The following is a 7591-nucleotide window of genomic DNA, read 5'->3' on the forward strand; positions in this document are numbered from 1 at the left end:
TTGGTGAATAATGGTAACCAAAACAGACAGTATTTCTGCCTTCATGCAGCTTATATTCTGGTGGAGGGGACAGATGCTAAATAATAAACATGATATACAACTAAGGATTATATAATAGTTAAAGGTGATATGTGCTACAGAGAAAGAAAGTAAAACACTCTCCTGTGGGGAGTGGGGAGTCCCATTTTTACTCCCACGTTAAAATAAGAAATTAGGTTTTTCAATGTTATTCTGTTATACTAAAAATCCCAATAAATTGCCTAGCTATAATCATCACTGCTGTCCCTGAGTGCCTATGGTGTGGCAGGTGTGTGGTAGATATTATCACATTTAATTCTTATACCAGTACAAATATTACAGAGCAATTACTATATTCTAGGTATGTTCTAGATATATACATTCTAGATAATGTGTTAAGCACTTTATGCAATGCTATCTCACCTATCTTACCACTTGGGAAATTAAATATAATATCCTCATTTTTCAGAGGAGAAAGTTGAGAATTTATGAGGTTAGGTAAGTTGTTCCAGGTGACACAGTCCTAAGGGACAAGTAAGGATTCAAAATTGAAGTCAATTTAGCTGAAGCCCAGAGCCTTCCCTCAGATCCTGGACCACCTCCCAAAGGTATGACTCTGTCCCTCTGTTGCCCCCTGCCTGCCTCAACACCAGCATCTACTGATCTTTTCTTCAAAAATAAAAAAATAGTGGGACATATTTCATTAATGCCATCATTCATGTATTCATTCAATAAATATTGATTGTGCTATAGGATTCAGATTTTCAAAGATGGAGAAGTAATAGCTCCCACCCTGAACAAACTCATGGTCTGATGAGGAAGTAGATATGCAAAAATTTATTTTCATAAAATCCAGTCAATTTTATAATTAGAGGTATGCCCACCATGGCAAAGCTCTGTAGCCCTTCTGACCTCTGAACTTAGAGAAGGCATTTTAGGGCTTCGAGTTCTTTTGTTTCTTACCTATAGTAAGAAATGCATTTTAGATCATGACCAATATACATGTACACATACAAAGTACAATTTTCAATTAAAACAAAAGTTTCATGGAAAAAAGCTCATGCCTAGTGCAGATACTATATTCTAATACCACTTTTTAAAAAAAAAATTCTCTTGAAATAAAACATCTGGTCTTAACACATTGTACGAAGATGTGACATTTAGTTCAAGCCTTGAGAGGTGAGTCAGATATTGCTGGATGAGGTAGGGAAGGGTATTCTGGACAAAGAATGTCTTCTACAAAGGCCCTGAGGCAGGAAAGGCAGTGTGGAGGGGAATAGGCTGAAGATGAAACTGGAAAGATACAATAGATGGGCAGCAGCTTGTGAAGGTTGTGAAAGGCCTATGGGTGAGACTACAAATGTCCTTTATTTTTAGACCAGTGCTTCTCAAATTTTAATGCCCATATGAATCACCTGGAGATCTTGTTAAGATGCAGATCTGGTCCACTAGGTCTGGAATGGGGTCCAAGTTTCTGCATTTCTAAGAAGCTCCCAGGTGATGCATTTTGGTTAGCAAGGCTCTGTATACCATGGGGTATTATTGAGGAATTTTAATCAGAAGAGTGACATGGCTAGATTTTTCCTTTAGAAATATTATTGTAATGGCCAGGTAGAGAATGAATTTTGAGAATTTGAGAGCGAGCCCAGTTTGGAGGTTGTTGTAGTTGCTTAAGTCAGAGCTGCTTCAGATCCAAATTAGAGCAATAGGATTGTGACTAAAAAGAAGAGGAGAAAATGTAGAGAAATTTATAAGATGTAATTCAAAGGTTTTGGTGAATAATAGAGGTTGAGACAGAAGGACCAACAGGCATGGGCCTGGGATTTGTTGCTTGAGAAACTAACTGTTGCTTTTTACCCAGATAGAAAAGGAAGAATGCATGTTTGTGCTGTCCCTTCCATTCCCTTCCCTTCCCTCTCTGTCTCTCTCTCTCTCCCCCCCCTTCCTCTCTCCTCCTCCCTCCCTCCCTCTCTCACTTGCTTCTCCCATTCCCTGCATGATTGTGGAAGACAATGAGGTTGATTTTTCAACATACTGAGCTGGCTTTAGGACTGGTGCAGGAGAGTGGATTTGGGAGTCATTAGCATACTAAAGATCATAGGTGATCTTGAAAAGGAAAAGGTGGCCAGAGAATGTGTAGAGAGAAGAGGATCAAAGCAAGAGTTTTTCAGGGATGAGGGAGAGTCCCTTGTCGAAGTTGGTGGAGCCAGGAACATGGAATTAGAGGGATTGGAGAATCAGGGGGGTGGTCAGAATCCAAGAAGCCAGGGAGAGAGAGTTTCAAGAAGGATGAGTTAGGGAGTTAACAGACAATGAGTAAATCCAAGGAGAGAATTACTGCTTTCCTGAAGGAGGCCACAGAGAGAGAAGATGAGAGGATCAATTACAGAACCTTGAGAAACTACATATTCTATTTTCAGGACTGTATGTAACTTAGGAAAGGGATGGAAGGTCTGGATATAATATATCAAGGAGAAAATTGACCCATATTGATTGACTGTGAGGTACAAAGGAAAGGAAGAATTCAGATATGTTGTCAATATTTTGGGTCTGGGAACTTAGGGTAATACATGAACAGAATCAGAGAAGTTAGGGGATGGAGCCGTTTTTTGGGTTTGTTTTTTTTTGTGGGAGAAGGCAAATAGAGATATTTTGGATATGTTGATTTGAGGATTCAGTGTCATAGCCTAATAGAAATGTCTTGTAGTTTACCTGAAATATGGCATTAGTTTGGATAGGAGGTCAGGGATGGAAATGTAAATTTTAAATACCATTCATAAGAAAAGGGAACCCTCCTATACTGTTGGTGGGAATGTAAATTTGTGCAGCCACTATGGAGAGCAGTACAGAGGTCCCTTAAAAAACTAAGAATAGAGTTGCCATATGATCCAGAAATCCTACTCCTGGGCATATATCCGGAGGAAACTCTAATTCGAAAAGATACATGCACCCCAATGTTCATAGCAGCACTATTTACAATAGCCAAGACATGGAAGCAACCTACATGTCCATTGACAGATGAATGGATAAAGAAGATGTGGTATATATATACAATGGAATATTACTCAGCCATAAAAAAGAATGAAATAATGCCATTTGCAGCAACATGGATGGACCTAGAGATCATCATACTAAGCGAAGTCACAAAAAGACAAATATCATAGGATATCACTTATATGTGGAATTTAAAAAAATGATACAAGTGAACTTATTTACAAAACAGAAACAGACTCACAGACTTCAAAAAACAAACTTATGGTTACCAAAGGGGAAAGGCAGGGAATTTGGAATAAACAGATACACACTGCTATATATAAAATAGATAAACAGTAAGGTCCCACTGTATAGCACAGTAAGTATTCAAAATCTTGTAATATCCTATAACGGAAAAGAATCTGAAAAAGAATACATATATATATTTACAATATTACTATATATGTATATATACACACATAACTGAATCACTGCTGTATACCTGAAACATTGTAAATCAACTATACTTCAATAAAAAATAAATAAATACCATACACAGGATGTAATTGTAAGAGTTGAGTTCCCTGTAGTTCTGAAAAGAACACATGTTTTAGACCTTGAGTCAATTTATCTTGTCTCTTTTAGGGAAGTCTACTTATATATCATATATTATTACTCCAATTGTGTATCACTAGAATGGTGCTATTACCTCATATGCTTCAGTAAGGGTTGGTTGTGTTGACAGCAGGGAAGACCACGTGAAGAAGACAATGATGAACTTGAAACTCCCAAACAGAAGGTCTTCCCAGGGACTTGGTGGCCAATTCATTTACAAAAAGCACATAACCAACATTACCATTCAATCTAAATAATCATTCTTAATCTGTCCATATATCAGCCTGGTTCCCTTTCAAGGCAGGTTGACACATATGGTGCCTTTCTGCAAATTAATAAAAGATGTTCCCTCTGGGCAGATGAGTTACCAAATGGCAACACTTCTCCCAGCTATTGAAGTCCAGCCCCAGGGCATACCACCTGGTCAGCATAACTCCTGGCTAGATGTTGCCCCCCATTTGCCCCTTCCGGCATCTGGGTGAAATGTACAAATTGCACAACTGACTGAACGTAGCAGTCCCCTTCCTCTTTTTTTTTGTTTCGTTTGTTTCATTTCATTTCCTTTCTATTAGGTGATAGTAAAAGAATTGAGATATTTTCAGGGAGCAACATTTTCATATTCTTTTTAAGAAAATTGTGGTAAAATATACATAACAAAATTTACCATTTTAACCATTTTTTAAGTGTAAAGTTCAGTGTCATTAAGTACAATTCACACTGCTGTGCAACCATCATGATCATCCATCCCCAGGACTCTTTATCTTGCATAACTGAAATTCTGTACTCACCAGACAGTAACTCCAAATTACCCCTTCCCCACAGCCCCTGGAAACGACTCTCTGTCTCCATGAATTTGACTACTCTAAGTATCTCATATAAGTGGAATCATACAGTATTGTGTGTGTGTGTGTGTGTCTGGCTTATTTCACTTAGCATAATATATTCAAGGTTCGTCCATATCGTAGCATGTATCAGAACTTCCTTTTTAATGCAGAATAATATTCTATGTGTATACCAGGTTTTGTTTAGCCATTCATCTGTTGATGGACATTTGGGTTGCTTCCATCTTTTTGGCTATTGTAAATAATGCAGCTATGAATATAAGTGTACAAATATCTGTTCAAGTCCCTGCTTTAAATTCTTTTGGATATATACCCAGAAGTGGAATTGCTGGATCATATGGTACTTCCATATTCTAGAAGTTTGCTGTTTATTAACTGAAGTTTTCTTGAAAAGTCTAGCACTTAAATTGCCATTTTTTCTTGCAACAAAGGCATAAAACACATGCAACTCATATACTGAGTAATCTGTATTCAGTTCTCTTTTCTGCACCTTCAGCTATGCTCTGTTATGTTCCTGGCTGTTTATAATATCTTGGGATACTCCATAACTTTCCAGTCACTTTTAGTTGCTAAAGACCAGTACACACAGTTAAATACTCTAGGCGCCCCACTTTCCCCGCCCTTCCCCCCTCCCCTTAGTTCAAGCTTGACTGAGGGATTAGCAGGGTTAGGGGGTAAGGTCTGCTCTTCCATGCACCTCCCTGCCTGTCCTGAGGTTATGGCTCCCCAGGGGTATGAGGAGTGAGAGGGACAAGAGCCTACGTCTTGGCCTTTACTCTTTTTCTAGACATTCCCATAGAGAGTCATTTCCTTGGCTGCAACCTGCAAGTTTCTATGTTTAGCCCCACCTGCAATCGATTAAGTTACTACTTGGGCCCTGTTGAAACTTCTTAGGATTCTGTGGCTTTGTCCTCCGCCCCTAACTGATTGGATCCAAGCTGTTTGTGTTACACATAACCCGTGTATGTTGGTACGTGCGTATCTTCCCCAGTTAATCCCTGAGTCATTTTGCTGGATACCCCTGTTGTCAGATGCCTTTGGTAACCCATGTACTGACAGCCTCTTGGGGCAGGAAGTTTTGTGGATCCATTATGTTTGGATTTTACTTGTTTACATTTTATAGTTTAAGCTTAGTAATTACCAGTTGTGAAAGCACATCTCATTTCCACATCTTGTGCTAGGCACTGAAGTGAACTTTGGCATAGATTCTGACTTTCCGCTTAGCCTGGCCTACCTCTGTTCGGTAAATACTGCAGGCTGCTTGGCGCTCCTCCTAGCTCTCCTTCTTCATAAACTAACGCATAAACATAAGAGTTTAGGCCTCCGGACTTCTCTGGGGCCAGCAGCCGGCCGACCTGGGGCCCGGAGCCGCGGGCTCAGCCCACTACCATGGGCTCTGTGTCAAACCAGCAGTTTGCAGGTGGCGGCGCCAAGGCGCCGGAGGAGGCGCAGGAGGACGCGGCCCGGGCGGCCGAGGAGCCGCAGCTGCTGCGCGGAGCCGGCGTCTGTACGTGGTTCAACGTGCGCATGGGATTCGGCTTCCTGCCCGCGCCGGGGTCGCACTCGAGCCCCCGGTGGATGTCTTTGTGCACCAGAGTAAGCTGCACATGGAGGGCTTCCGGAGCCTCAAGGAGGGTGAGGCCGTAGAGTTCACCTTTAAGAAGTCGGCCAAGGGCCTGGAATCTATCCGAGTCACCGGCCCTGGTGGGGTGTCCTGCATTGGGAGTGAGAGGCGGCCCAAAGGGAAGAACATGCAGAAACGCAGATCAAAGGGAGACAGGTGCTACAACTGTGGAGGTCTAGACCATCACGCCAAGGAATGCAAACTGCCACCCCAGCCCAAGAAGTGCCACTTCTGCCAGAGCATGAACCATACGGTAGCCTCGTGTCCACTGAAGGCCCAGCAAGCTCCCAGCTCACAGGGAAAGCCAGCCTACTTTCAGGAGGAGGAAGAAGAGATCCATAGCCCTGCCATGCTCCCAGAGGCCCAGAACTGAGCCACAGTGGGTGGGGGCTCTCCGTTTGTGATCAGAAAGTTTTGAGGAACAGGCATCAATTGGCAGAGTGGAGAAAGGGGGGACAGTGTGGGTAGGGGGCAGCTGGCACTGCCATGTATCTCAGGCCAGGGGCCAAAGCGTCACCCCCTCTCCCCTCTTGGTGGGGGGAAGGGGCGAGGCAAAGAAACTCCAATCATGCTCTATCCAAATGCACGTGAGGGCTTTGGGGGGCTTCCTGCATGCTTTATCTGAGTCTCCACCCCCAGAATCTCCAGCTTTTGAAAGTGGCCTGGATAGGGAAGTTGTTTTACTCTTCAAGAAGGATATGGGATAATATTTCCCGTGCCAGAGTGAAAAGATTAAGCGTGAGACCAGATTGATGGACCCAACCCACAAGCCACTACATTCTGTGGGAGGAAATATCTCAGGGGTAAGGCAGGGTTTTCCACATCTTGTCTCCTCATAACCCCCTCCTGGGATAGAGTGCTGAGAGAACTGTCCCAAGCAGTGGGTTGTGATGATAGGCAAAAGGGGGGTTGAGGGAACAGCTGCAGACCTGCTGCTTCTAAGCTCACTCCCACCCCGTTCTGGGCCAATACAATTTTATTTATTTGCTCCCTTGGATGACTGTACCTTGGGTCCCACTTTCTTCAGGATGCCAACTGCACTAGCTGTGTGCGAATGGCGTATCTTGTGCATTTTAACTTTTTTTTTTTTCATAATATAAATATTCTGGTTTTGTATTTTTGTGTATTTTAATCTAAGGCCCTCATTCCTGCACTGTGTTCTCAGGTATGTGCGCAATCTCAGGGATAAGTCGGCAGCAGCTCCAGGTCTGCACAGCAGGAATACTTTCTGTTGCTCTATTACCAGAGAGAACAACTATTTGGAGCATATAGCCTATTGAACTACCTCATTTTTGCCAATTAGACCTGGCTTTTCTGCCACAGTGTCCTCTTGAAACCCCTCCATCTTCAATGTTTCATAGGAGACTAGGTTTTAACTGGGTTGCCCCATGACTTGGTCTCCTTCTACTGAAAGATTGGAATTTGGTCTGAACAGGAAAAGGTGGTACAGAGAGGTTAGGAGAGGCTGGGCCAGGTAAAAGGTGCAGAGAGGGGAAGCCAAGATTAGGCAGAGGTCATC

The 7591-nt window shown here is 42.5% G+C and overlaps 1 pseudogene; it reads left to right on the plus strand.

Annotated features, from left to right (window-relative positions):
- Positions 1-5837: 5837 nt before the first annotated feature.
- Positions 5838-6445, plus strand: LOC130708146 (protein lin-28 homolog A-like; annotated as a pseudogene).
- Positions 6446-7591: the final 1146 nt, after the last annotated feature.

Source organism: Balaenoptera acutorostrata, chromosome 4, assembly GCF_949987535.1.
Source record: "Balaenoptera acutorostrata chromosome 4, mBalAcu1.1, whole genome shotgun sequence".
Classification (NCBI taxonomy): Eukaryota; Metazoa; Chordata; class Mammalia; order Artiodactyla; family Balaenopteridae; genus Balaenoptera; species Balaenoptera acutorostrata.